Source organism: Neovison vison, chromosome 7 (assembly GCF_020171115.1).
Source record: "Neovison vison isolate M4711 chromosome 7, ASM_NN_V1, whole genome shotgun sequence".
NCBI classification, from domain to species: Eukaryota; Metazoa; Chordata; class Mammalia; order Carnivora; family Mustelidae; genus Neogale; species Neogale vison.
In genome coordinates, this window is record NC_058097.1 from 106,346,373 (window position 1) to 106,360,055 (window position 13,683).

The 13,683-nt window shown below is 48.7% G+C and overlaps 1 long non-coding RNA gene across 1 annotated transcript; it reads right to left on the reverse strand.

The window, feature by feature from the left end:
* Nucleotides 1-4,564: 4,564 nt before the first annotated feature.
* LOC122913977 lies at nucleotides 4,565-12,942 on the reverse strand. Its single transcript, XR_006385759.1, has 3 exons — nucleotides 12,897-12,942; nucleotides 5,382-5,515; nucleotides 4,565-4,680 (listed from the first exon to the last, which is right to left on the reverse strand). It is a non-coding gene; the product is annotated as an uncharacterized LOC122913977 (long non-coding RNA).
* Nucleotides 12,943-13,683: the final 741 nt, after the last annotated feature.

The following is a 13,683-nucleotide window of genomic DNA, read 5'->3' on the forward strand; positions in this document are numbered from 1 at the left end:
GTTTCGCACGTTTTCAGCCTGAGACAGGACTGGAACCCTAACAGGACGCTTGGGTGTGGAGGCTCCCCTCCCCTTCTGGAAAGATGCAAACGCACACCGACACACTCCCATCCAGCACGTCTCCCTTTGTCAACTCAGCTTCCGCCCTGGTGTTTTACAAGATCCACGAAGGCGCCAAAGCTATACCAATGTCGTCTTCGGCACGGACCAGAACAGACGCGTACCAAAACCTCTGCCAGGTGGCATTACGTGGAAAAGTCCACGATGCACACTCTTGCACAGCTAAAGGGCAAAGCCTTTATCTGGAAGAGGAAAGGAAAACAAACGAACAAACGTGTTTTTCTGCTAGTCAGTATCTGCTGGTTCAGCTTCCCTCCCTCTGGGAATTCCTGGAGCTACAGACTGAGAGGACGGTGTTGGCAGCCGGTTCAGAGATGAAAAGCCTGTCCGGAAGGTGCTCCTTGCTTCCCCGCAGTTGCTCCCTCCTGTTTTCACAGGAGTAGAACCCAAGTCCTGACTTCTAACTAGGCAGCCAGCTAAAACATGACATCTTCCAGCCTCCCATTTAACTAGCGTGGCCACAGGTTAAATTCTGGCCAGTGAAACACAAGTGTTATGTGAAACTTCCAGAAAATCTTCTAAAAGGGAAGGGCCTCCTCCTTGCAGCTGCTGGATGTGATGGCTGGAGCTCTAGCAGCCATCTAGGACCATGAGGTGACCTTGAGAAGGAAGCCACACAAGGCAAAGTTGCAAGACAGAGAGTCTTGGTTCCTAACGCTATGGAACCATACCTTCTTCTGACGTCTTTTAAAGCTGATTTGCTTGTTTCCGATTTATTTTACATCAGGGAGTGAGGCCATTGTTTTGGAGGGTATCTGTTACTCACAACCAAACCTAGTACTGATCAATGCCGCAGATGAAGTGGACAGAATGCTGAACAAGGAGCAAAGGTACCAGTTCTTAGCCTCAGCCTGCCGCTAGAGTTGGCTATGGCCTTGGGTCCAGCCCTAAGTCTCTGGGCCTAAGCTTCATGATCTGTAAAATGGGTGCAGTAGGGAAAGGGAGTAAACTACGTAGTTTCAAAGGTCCATTCAGTTCCGTACAAATCAATACCACAAAGAGATACCACCTCCTACCTGTTAGAATGGTTAAGATCAACAACACAAGAAACAACTGGTGTCGGTGAGGCTGTGGAGAGAGGGGAGCCCTCGGGCACTGCTGGTGGGAATGCAAGCTGGTGCAGCCACTCTGGGAAACAGTGTGGAGCTTCCATAAAACGTTAAAAATAGAGCTACCCTACCAGCTGGCAATTACACTACTAGGTATTTACACCAAAGGATACAAAAACACTCATTCAAAGGAATACATGCACTCGATGTCTACAGCAAAATTATCTACAGTAACCAACTCACGGAAACAGCCTGAATGTCCACTGATTGATGAATGGATAAAGAAAATGTGGTGTGTGCGTGCACGCGCACGCACATACACACACACACACACACAGACAATGGAATATTACTGAGCCATAAAAAGAATGAAATCTTGCCATTTACCATGACATGGAAGGAGCGGGACAGTAGTATGATTAGCAATAATAATGAATAATATTAAGCAATAATAAATGAAAGCAATAATAATGTAAATAAATCAGTCAGAGAAAGATAAATACCATATGATTCCATTCATTTGTGGAATTTAAGAAACAGAACAAATGAGCAAAGGGAAAGAGAGAGAGAGAGAGGCAAACCAAGAAACAGACTCCTAACTACGGAGAACAAACGTACGGTCACCAGAGGGGAGGTAGGGGGAGGGGGGAACAGGGGATGGTGAGGAAGGAGGGCACCAGGTCTTTTATGGAAGTGTTGATTCACGAAATTGTACACCTGAAATTAATATTATACTGTATGTCAACTAACTGAAATTTAAATAAAAACTGTAAAAAAAAAAAAAAAAGAAGTCCATTCCATTTCCAAACCAGACATTTCTGTTAGGATTTCAAGATGGCTCTGTGACTTAACATTGACCAGTTAGAGAATCCAGAAAAAGAATCCCCAGTCACCAGAGAGGGCATCTTTAATCAGCAGGGGGTGTCGTGAATACCGAAGTGTCACTGGGGACACTCAAGAAACCCAAGACCACAGACTGTGAAATCTCACTTCAAATCGCAGTGCCATGATTTACAACCCTGTGACCTTGGACAAGTCACCTACCCTCATCCTTCCACTGGGACAAACAATATAGTACATTTCAGGGACACAGGATGGATTCACGGAGGTGTAAACACTGAGCTCGCCAAAGGTACCAAAGTGACACAGTAAATCTACAAAGATTTTGCCAAAGCAAACGGGGTGCCTGGAACGGTCTCTGCCTCTGTCTTCACGCATTGCCCTGATGGGAGCCCGATCCCCGTGGTGTCCCCACAAAGCCATGTGAATCAGGAAGGCAGTCCTGGTTCCATTTCTCTCCGTCATGGAAAAGAAGTGGGAGGATCACCAGAAGAGAAAGAAGGATAAAACAGAGGAGCCGAGATCTGGGTTTTGAGCACTTCAGCAAGAAAACAAGTATCGTTATTGGCTCTGGACAGTCTGCCAATCAGCCACGAAATTACCGGTTTCTCTCTCCTCCCAGAAGGGCCTCCCGGGCTGCGCACAAAAGCTGCCGAAGGAACGTCGGGGGGCCAGAGAATAAAAGCCCCTCTCTGCCAAGCACAGGCTGATTTGCAATGCATGGCTTTAGCACCATTTCCCAACTCTGCAGCCGCACAAAGGCATTTCTGTCCCGATCTGCGAGTTTAATAGTTTCTATTTCCTACACCTTGCATTCATAATACATCCTCGCACCATGGGCTTGGGCTGGGGGCCTGCCTCAGGCCTTCGGGCACGTCAGCTGCCCTCTCCAGGGCCCAGAGCTGGGAAACCATTTATTAGACAATTTAGCATCTTCTGAGGATGCAGCAACAGAAGGCAGGCCGCCTGACCTCCTTGAAATGTGCCCCTTGTACTCACCTTGCCCTTCGTGACCCTTTGCCCCATTTCATTAATTTATTTATTCCACGCAGCATCTGCTAATGCTAGGCATTGTCCTGCCCACTCTAAAACCTGACTTCTATCACCAGCAGCACGGCACTGAGGGGCTGATACGTACAGAGAGAGGAGGCGAACGGGACTCAATGTGCGAAGTGCACTTGACCATAACTCTGTGTGGGCTGGCACCGTATCCATTTAGACGCACTCTTGATATCTCTAGCACTTAACAATATCTGCACATAATAAGTGCACAATCATATGTGATGACTAGTGAGTGAAAATAAATGGATATCAAGACCTATAAGTATAATGAAAAGAGATTTTGTTTGTTAGGTTTTATTTTGTTTGGCATGGGCGGGAAGGAGGGGAGCAGGAGGAGGGCCCATGTCCTGAGAAATCTAGAAGTCAAGGGAGTCGTGTGGCTCATGCCAAAGGCGCCCAGTTGTGTGATGGCACAGAAGGAAGCCTCCAGGAAAAGTGTCTCCGCAGAGGCACGAGAGTCTGGGGACTCTGGGGCCGCTGGAGCAAGGGACTGGGACAGGTGAGCAAGCTAGAGAAGTAAGCTACCTGCTAACACGAGGCCTCGCTCCCAGGCCAAGCCAGGACAGAGAATGACATCAGACAAACCTGTGTGGGTCCCAGCTCCGTCGCTTACCAGCTGTGTGACCTTGGTCAAGATATCAAGCCTCGCTGAGCCTCAGTTTCCTGTTCTGTAAAACGCAGTCACCAGAAACACTCGCTTCTAGCATCAGTGCGAAGGTGACAAGGGACAGTGAGGTGCAGAGGACACAAAGCTGAGGCGATTCGTTAGGTCTTGGGTAGAAGCCGCATCTACATTTCCCGGGGATCCTGGCAGTTCTGATTCAGGTGGTTCTGAGACTGGGCAAAAAAACAGGGCCCATCGTGGACTCCCATGGCTCCTTTCCTCTCAGGCTTTAGCAGACTCCAGCTGGCGGACCAGCGTCTCTTACAGAGACTTCTCCGCTTTGCTTCTCTCTACCAAGAGCCCAGGCACAAAGCTAAAATCCAGGATTGAGTCCTTTACTAGCCTCTTCTCGCTGAACTAGCAGCTTATCCTAGGGTCCTCAATTCCCTCAGTCACTTGAAAACAGGCGCTGTTGCCTCTTCAACTCTGCACCCCAACACTCAGAATCATGCTCTAGCACATAGTAGGTGCTCCAAGAATGCTGCTAAGCAAATGAATACAATCGGTAAGCCTAGGATAATTATCCCTATTTTACAGAGCTGTACTTGATGTCTAGTGTAATAAGTGGGAAAGAAAAGCCTGTTGTTAGAAGCACAAGGAGGCGTTCATATCTGCATTATTCCTCTCTCATCGCTTTCCTCTCCATCTCAAAATATCTGACGCCATATACAAAGTTGGTCGCAGGAAAGCCAGGGGGTGAGTGGAGAAGAGAGTACTGGGGAACAAGTCCTAGGTCAAGATCTGTAATAGTCAGCTCAGGCCGCCATAACCAAACACCAGGGCCTGCATGGCTTAAGAAACAGAAATCTCTTTTCTTACCATTCCAGAGGCCAGAAGTCCAAGATCAAGGTGCCATCAGGGTTGGTTTCAGGGAAGACCTCTCTTCCTGGCTCGCACATGGTCACCTTCTCGCTGCATCCTCATACAGCTTTTCTCTGCATGCAACTAGAGACGGAGAGATCTCTGGTCTCTCTTCTCTCATGATGTCATGTAACACTTATTAATTCCCTCAAGGTCCTATCTCCAAATACAGTCATACTAGGGGTTAGGACTGTAACATATGAATTTGAGGAAAAGATACACAACTCAGTCCATAAGGACTGGGGAAGGTCCTAGAATTGATCTGGTTTGGGATCTGCCCCCTGTGACCTGTATTGCAGCAGAATGTCAGACGTGGCAATGATGTCAATCCCAGCTACATTGTCAGGTCTCATCAACTCATCAAGTGACCCTGCCACTATTTTTGTTTTAAGACTTTATTTATGTATTTATTTGAGAGAGACTAGAGGGGGGAAGATGGAGAGGGCACAGGTGACTCCCTGCTAAGCTCCATCCCAGGACCCTGGGATCATGACCTGAGCGGAAGGCAGATGCCCAGCCTACTGAGCCACCCTGGCGCCCCCTCACCCATCCCTAGTTCTATATATGAGCATTCGTAATTGGCCTTTTCTCAGCCCGAACTGTATGCACAAAGATCTAGTGACCCACCCAGGTTCCAATTCCTGGTTTGCTAACCTTGACCTCATACCAGAAACGAAAGGACCTAGCCACCCCTTTGATTTTGGCAACACTCATCAGGATCAATTAGACTGTGTTGCAATTACCATGAATTCCAAAATTTCAGTCACTTAAGACAAGCCATTTACTTCTTACTCATCTCCATATCCACCGCTGTTGGGCCTGGGGCTCTGCTCCACACCATCATTCAGGGACCCAGGCTGCTATAAGTTCCAAGAGATTGTGACATCACCAGGATTTTCTAAAAATTTCTCAGGATTTTCTAAAGAGAGGGAGAGAGAGACAAAACATGGAGAAAAATGCATGCCAACTCTTTGCCAACTCTTAAACACTCACACATCTCTTCTGGCTACACTCCATTAGCCAGAACTGGCCCCACAATACTGATTAATTCTTCCACGTGAACAAGAAAGGGAAGATATTTGGAAATATTGGTGAGCACTACTAATGTCTATCACACTCCTCCCTTCAGGTAAGTGACACTCCTAATAACCATAACACCTCCCCCTGCAGCCAGGAGAGCCTCCACATTCCCTTCTCCTTCACCTCTAGGGATTGGAATATGTACTTGCACTTTCTCAGTGTATGCACCCAACAACAGGCGAAAAGCCAACTGTTCCTCCGAGCTAATAACTTCACCATTTCTCTACTGTGGTTCCCAGCAATGCAAAAGGGTGACTTTCCAACCCTTATCTGCCCAGAAACTGAAAGCACCTCAGCCCACCCATACAGACCACTGCTCTGTCATCTCTTACAGCAAGGTGCCCAGGACCGACATCCCGCCAGCTTGCCACCACCCCCACTCCTATGATAGTCCACGCTGGAGAGCACTTACATCCACCAGTGTTCCCCCTCCTTCTAAGCCCCAGTCCCACACAAAGATAAATAATTCAAGCCCAGACAGGCTGCCATGCTGCTGCCATGCTGGGGATTTAGTGCACACATCGCTCGTGCTCTTCTTGCCGCCACAAGAAAAATTACAAATTGATCCACAGGACCTGACTCTCTGCCCATACTTCTCCTGGGCCGCTGCTGCTTCTCTCTGTAAGTAATGGCTGAGCTGGTGACAGCGGGATTTAAGTCAGGGAGTGGGGGTGGTAAGCTGAGAGTCTAAGAAGACTGGACCATGGGAGGAGGAGGGGCTGCAGAGCTGAGCTTTGACCATGACACAGAAGGGTGAGCGTCTCGGCCAAGAGTCCCCATGGAGAAATAAGGCAGGTGCCCTGTGGCTCAGTGGGCAGTCTTAGTCTTCTGTCTCCCTTAAAGTAAGAACCAAAAATACCAATAGGAGCCACCAGTCATGGAGCCTTTATTATACACTAAGCACTATTCTAAGTGCCTTTGGTGCAACAGATCACTTGAATTAATTAGAACCGGGCTCAGCCCGGAGTGACAGTTACCCCAAAATAAAAGTGGTTTAAGTAAGATGTTTATTTTCACTTCCAAGTTCAGCACTGAGGGCTAGTGTGCCCATCACAGCGTTCAGAACCCAGGCTCCTTCTATCTTGCTGCTCTGCCTGTATGGCCTCCACTTCCAAAGTCACTTTCTACTCCAAGATGACTACTGTTCCAGCTCCAGTCACTCCACCTGAATTCCAGTCAGAAGGAAGGAAGCAGGAAGCAGGGGGAAGTTGAGACCCTGATCCTTCCCTTTAAGGCACTTCCTAGAAGCTGCATGAACTTGCATTCCATTGGCCTGACCTTGGCCACGTGACCACAAACACAAGGGATCCTGGGAAATGTAGTCTTGAATCCAGGCACCACGTGTTCAGCTGACATTGGGGAACTTCATTGCTGAAGAAGGAAAGAAAATGGCTGAGGAAGCACCAGCAGTACCAGGCACCTCCTTCATTTGACCACTCTGAGAGCTAGTACTCTTACTAAATAAATGCCCTTTATAGATGGGGGAACCGGCAAACAAAATGTTTGCATGAAATTCCCTGATCCAAAACGTTCTTATCTTTCAAGTTCCTTACTAAACATCAATGACTTTCGGCCTCGTATTCATATTAAATGTTTATTTCTCAGGCTACACGAGAGGCTAGGAGCTCCTGGAAGGCAGTGCTGTACATTTGAGCCATCTCTCACTCCCTGGTACCTAACACCGTGCCTGGTATAAAGGGGACTTTCAGCAAGTAAATGTTTATCATATTAGATAACATCTAATCCTTTCCTCTGCTCTGTCATCCTCACCCTCATTATCAAAAACCTATTAATTGCCTGATACACCCACTTAGCACTCGCCACTCAAGATAAACAGACATGGCATCTGCTGTCCAGGAATTTATAGTCTAAATTTGGGGATTTAACATGCAAAGATAACATCCGCCTCTTTCCTCACCCTGTTACCTAGAGAAGAGAAAACCTGCTCTCCTGTTGCAGGAGCTCCCTGTGGGCTTTCTAGCCACGAGGCTGGAAACTCCTGCCTCCCCAGGGGAAGAGACGCAGGGCTGCACCCAAGAATATAAAACAGCTGCTCGGCATCCTTTGCGGCCCCACCGCCCCCACAAGCTGACGAGGCTGAGCAGTTCAAGCAGAGTTCAGCTCAAGTGACTTCCTCATCACCCCACTCTTAGCCCATCCTCTGCGGCATTTGCAATTTCTCTGCTCCGGGGGTCAAGTCTCCAGTGTGCCCTCCCTGAGTAATTGTGAAATTATTATGGTTGGTGATTTTAATTTAAATTGGATGGAGAAATGTCATACTGCGGTCGACTCATTTGCTATGGATTTTCACTTAACCAAATTGATTAGTCAACCAACTAGACTTAACTTGAGAGTTGTAATCATTCATTATTAGATCTCATTTTTCCCAACGCACCCAGATGATGTCAAGAAATTAAAACTGCAGCAAAAACTTCAGCAATGTCTTCTCATCAAGGCCTGGGGTCTGCCGGAAAGGCCCCAGAAATGGAACAGACTGCGGATTTCTGTGAGGAACCACCAGGGCCGAGATCCGTGGTGCTGCCCTAGAAGAACGGCCAATAGAAAAGAGGTGGGAGTTTCTGGGGAGGAAAGCAGGCCATGGTTAGACGGGCTTTCACACCTCCCGTTCCCACGCACCAGACCTCTGCTCATCCTTTAAGAGCCATCTCAAATGGTACTTCTTGGCTTCCCAAATGCATGCCAGGACTTCCCATCTTTTCTGCTCCCATAGCGCATCCCTATCTGTAGGGATTAGGACATTTTCATGTAATGATTGTTTAAATATCTTTTCTACACTGAAGCTCCTTAAGGTCAAGGTCAGGTTTTATCCAAGAGTGTATCCCAACTCCTATTACTGTCTTAGCACACAGTGGGCACTTGGTAAATATCTCTCTATGGATTGAATGAGTGAAAAATGGTCTAAAGATAATAACGTGGTTAAGCCCTGGGATGGATTCCACCATGGATTCTTGCAACTTCCCCGAAGTGAGAGACGTGGCTCGGCTCCTCAGCTATGAATCAAACCTCCGACTTCAGAGCAGACCTTATGCTGAGCATGACTCACCTGTAAGCTCTGACTGCCAGTAAAGTTAATGTGATTGTCAATTGCTTCGCTAACACTAATGGATATATCCAGAAAAAAGTGCCTGTCACTCCACTTCTGGACAGGCCAATCCTAGAACATTACTTAGAAGGACACTGCAGACCGAGATCTGGAAAAAGAGGTCCCCTATGGTCAGGGCTGCCTTGTGGGTGTTTAACCTGTACAACCACTCTGAAGGGTCCCAATGTCATCTTGAAATTTCTAATAATTTTCAAACACAGAGCTCTGCATTCTCATTTTGCACTGGGGGCTCACACAAAGAAGGTAGCTGGTCCTACAGACAGTGGAGGGACCTGAAACCATGCCATATTAGAAACAGGAGTTTTGCCTGGAGAAAGGAAGCCTCGGTGGGGACAGAGTAACAAATGTCTATAAACATCCACGTGGGAGAAGAACAAGACCACCCAGGTGCTACCCCAGAGGACAGAACCAGAACCACCAGGCTGAGGCAGGCTCATTTAGGTTTGGTGTTGGTGTTGGTGTTGATGGGCTAGGAGCAGGAGGAACTTGGCATTGGTGGGAACTATTTGAAAAGACACAGGGGAGGTGATGTGCAGTCCACGGTCAGAGGTTTTAAACCAATACTGTATTTGGCAAAGATTATTGCGGAGGCCGAGGATAAAGTGCCAGATGGGGGTTGGATGGACGGATTCATAAAATCCCTTCCAGTGCTTTGATTCTATGCTTCCTGGGTCAGGCAATCCCTTTTCCAAAGCAGAGTAGGGACAACTGGAAGAGAATGAAGAGGAGTAGGAGAAAGTGAAGGGCAGTGCAGGGGGAGAATTTACTGTCCAGGGGTTAGTAGATGCAGACCTAAGACCCTTAATTTGTAACAACTACAGCCAGAGGTGAAAAGAGGTGGCTTCGCAGTTGACCATCCCTCCAAGGTCTTTCTCGGCAGTCTTCCCTTCTGTCTTGGAGAAGGTCTAGCTTCCATAGGCAGTGTTACCTGGATAATGGGTCAGCACTTTCTAGCCCACCAACGGCCAACAAATACCCCCCAGGTGGATTTAATCCCCCAATCAGGGGGTGGTCAGGGGGGCTGAGCAGGAGCTAGGGATGGCTACAGAGGAGTTAAGTCCGTGATCAACCCTCAAACTTGCCCCAAGTGGCTCGGATCCAGGAAGATCCAGGGAGTCTCAGCACATGAAAAATAAGTTCCGGGCCAACTGCTTCCTTCCTGGCTCTTGGAATCATTTTTCTAGCCCTGCTGTCTGCTCACCCCAAGGGAGCTATTCATTAATGAGGGTGAGAAATGCCTAAATTACGCCTCTGGTTCATGTCCAGCTCGTTCAGAAGGTAAGAAAGTGAGATAACTCACTCCTGCATCTTTTTGGTGATTATCACCCACTCGTTTCCCGTTTCCACACAGAGAGGCCACTGACCATGAGACCAAAACTGCACATGCGCCCTCAACTCTGCATCCCACCCCTGACCCTCGGACCTCTCCTCTTCGTTACTATTCTCCTTATCGATGGATCTCTGTGTCCCCTCCCCCCAGCTCCTACCAGGGCACCTGTCTCGGTCTGGTTAGGAGATGGACAACATTGAACCCAAGCGCTGTTCCTTTCCCTGGAGAGCGGCTTCCTGCTCACAGGCTGCAGGGGATTGGCAGTGCTGGGCATCCCTCCTCCTCTCCCCACCCTGCCCGCCCGCCACCACCTCCAACTTCAGATGGGCTCTGAAAACTGCCACCGTTTTGGGGAGAGCAGAAGGCAGGGAGGAAGGGGTGCTAACATCTCCAAAAAAGCTTTTAACAGAGACCATCATTTCCCTCCAAGAATCAATGCATTTTAATTCATACGAAGATATTTGTCTGCTGCTCCGTTCCTTCGAGGCGTAGAGACACGTTTAACAAAACAAGTCAGCCTCGCGTGGAGACAAACGCGCCAGCTTCTCCCTGAAATTACTGGAAGTTCATTTTCAAAAGCCGTCCTGTTTTCTGGGAATCAATGCATATCAACTAAAATCAATAGTTTCTCCGTGCGGATGGGCTGAGACACCAAACTGATGTAGCGTTCCAGTGCATTTGTATCCAAATCTAGACGTTCTCAACAAGTCAATGAATTTAAGCGCCTGCCAGTGTCTTTTCACTTAAAACTAATCTGTTTGCTGATCGGACTGCACATTTCCAGAGTGCGTAGTAATATACTCTGTGTGTTTACCAGATCCAATGTACATTAACTCAAATAAAAATATTTCCACTTAACTTAAAATTGAGTTTGTCCCAACTTCAGCAATGCTCATGGGAATTAACCCTAGCCAACCGGCCTGGTAGCCCAGCTCTCCGAGAGAAAAAGATTCCACCTCCTCCATCGGGCCCCAAGGGTGTGGTCTCTCTGGGGCTGACTCATGGGTTCTGGAACAAAGTGCTTCCGGCTTCTGTGAACCATAAACTCCAGGCTAGAAGCAACACTGCGGGATTTGTTTGGTCTACTCACCTCACCTCTGCCTCCAAACCACACATCTCCCCGCAAGCCATTCCACAGAAGGGGGCCCCTCTTCAGTTCCTAGCATCACCCAGAAGAATCTTCCTGTGGTCAGTCGCTCCTCAATGGCAAAATGTTCAGCCGAAGACTCTTTTCTGCAGAGCCACGTACAGAACACCTACTATATTGAAGGCTCCGTGGAGATTCAAAGCAGTAAGAAAGAAAACAGAGCCTGCATTCCCTCAGCGAATGGTCTAGCAGTGGAAGTGCCTAGTCTGTGTTCAGATGGTCAGTCTGCAAATGTTCCCTGAGCACCCCCTGTCCAGGTTCGGTGCTAAGCACAGGAGACAGAGATGGACTTATCACAGGAAGCCCATTGCCTACAATTCCCCCAAGAGAAACATCAAGGGCATCGATACAAAAAATCAGTCATTCATTATACGCGTATGCAAAGGACTACAAGGGGACAATCCAGGGTGCTGGGGGAGCAAATAGCAGCAACGAAACGAGTGATGGAGAGGGAGGCAGTGGGGAGGGGCCATGCCTGCTGCTCACTAGATCCTGTATCGCCACTTTCACGTTCACCGAAGTAAAATTATTATATAATTATTTTTAAATTAAATTTAATTCATTTATGAGAGAGAGAGAGAGAGAGAATGAGCAGGAGGGTGGGGCAAAGGAGACAAGGAGATGCCCCAGTGAGTGCAGAGCCTAATGTGGGGCTTGATCCCACAACCCTGAGACCAGCACCTGAGCCAAAATCAAGCTGGATGCTTAACCGACTGAACCACCCAGGCGCCCCTACAATAATTTATGTCATCCCCACAAGTTTGCAGGGAATTGCTGGGATTCCCACTTTGCAGGTGGAGAAACTGAGGCTGAAGTTCTCTGAGACGACTAATAAGGGACACTCATCCTAGGAGAGCAAATTAGCCAACCTGGCAGAGCCATGATTCAAGTCCAGAAATAAAAGATGCTGGGTCTGTGCCTTCCGCACTATGCCACCTGCCCCTCAGCCACAAGCCAATGAGTAACACAAGCCATTATGTGTTCTGAGAGAAAACCACAACCAGAGAGGCGGTGTGTATGTGGATTTAGAAGACTCAGGTCTAAATCAAGGAAGTCCTCTCAAAAAGGAAGGAAGGAAGGAAGGAAGGAAGGAAGGAGAGAAAAGAAAAAGGAAGGCTTCCCAGAGATGGTGACTCTGGAAGCAAGTCAGAGAAATACTAAGGGAGGGAATGGTCCCCGACAAGAGTCACACCCAGGACAAAGGCTCAGAAGCAGAAATAAATGCTCTTTCAGTGGGGAGTGAAGAGACCAAGCCAGGCTCAATAAGCTGCTCTGCGTAGAGGACAGACAGGAGATAAACCTGGATAGGGAGCATGAAACCAGGTTCTAGAAGACCGAGTGTCCCACACAATAGGCGTGTTCTTAGATCGGATCCCAGGTTCCAAGCTGGTGCTGGCCTTGAAGAAGCAGAGGGGCGAGAATCCACGCTGGCCCCAGCCACCCAGACTTAGTCCTCCCCTGATTCCATTGGCCCCTCTTCCCTGCCTCTCCCTGATGCTGGTAGCTCAGGGATGCTGCTGAGAGGGCTGGTCCCCAGCTCCGAGAAGCTTCAAGGCATCACCATGGAGACGCTCCAGGCCGCCAGCCACAAAAAAGGAGCTGTGAGTTCCTTTGCTCACCTGGGACTCCGAGCTAACGAGGAGGTGGCAAAAGTGTTTCATTTTCTCTCTTCTTCGTGTTCTCTCTGAAAAAGAAGAGGGAATTTATACAGACAAACAAACCCCACCCTAGCCTGGAAGGAAGCTGCTGGGCCCGCCCTTCCCTGGGAGATAGATGGCCTCCTCCTAAGAGGAGAAAGGGGAAGGCTGGGCCCGGAGCTCTACAGCAGGACCTTCATCCCTACAAGGGGATGGAGGGGCCAACATGAAGCCAAGGGTGGCTCACCTTCTCCTACCCAAATGGAGAGGCAAGCCTAGAGCCATGGGTGTGAATGTAAGTTGATACCTTTGGGCTCACTGGTTTTGGAGTTCTGAAACGCAAACAGCCTTTATAATTGCCTCCAAGACCGGAATCCTTTATATTGGGGTAAATAATGCGAATTGGGCCCACCGGGAGGCTCTCGGCACCCAACAGGTGCATCATGGACTAAGCCTCCTGGTACCACTCGTCCCCACTTAAGCAGCCCAGGGAATCCCGACTGGTATGAAAGGACCAGGGTGGAGAGGGAGACAGGAGAGGGGGGTGGGGGTGCCAGGATACCCTGAAACGGGTAGGATGTGGAAAGGAAGAAGGTTGCTTCTGCATAGGGAAGGGAAGAGAATGGGAGCGTCTCCAGCCAGCAAGCAATCTTCACACATGCATTGTCGTTCTCTTCTGCAAAGGGGTGAGAAGAGGGGAGGGGGAGAGGCGGCACCAAGAGGGAGCAGGCGGGAGAGGTGAGAACTCCAGCATCTTCAGACCTGCCCA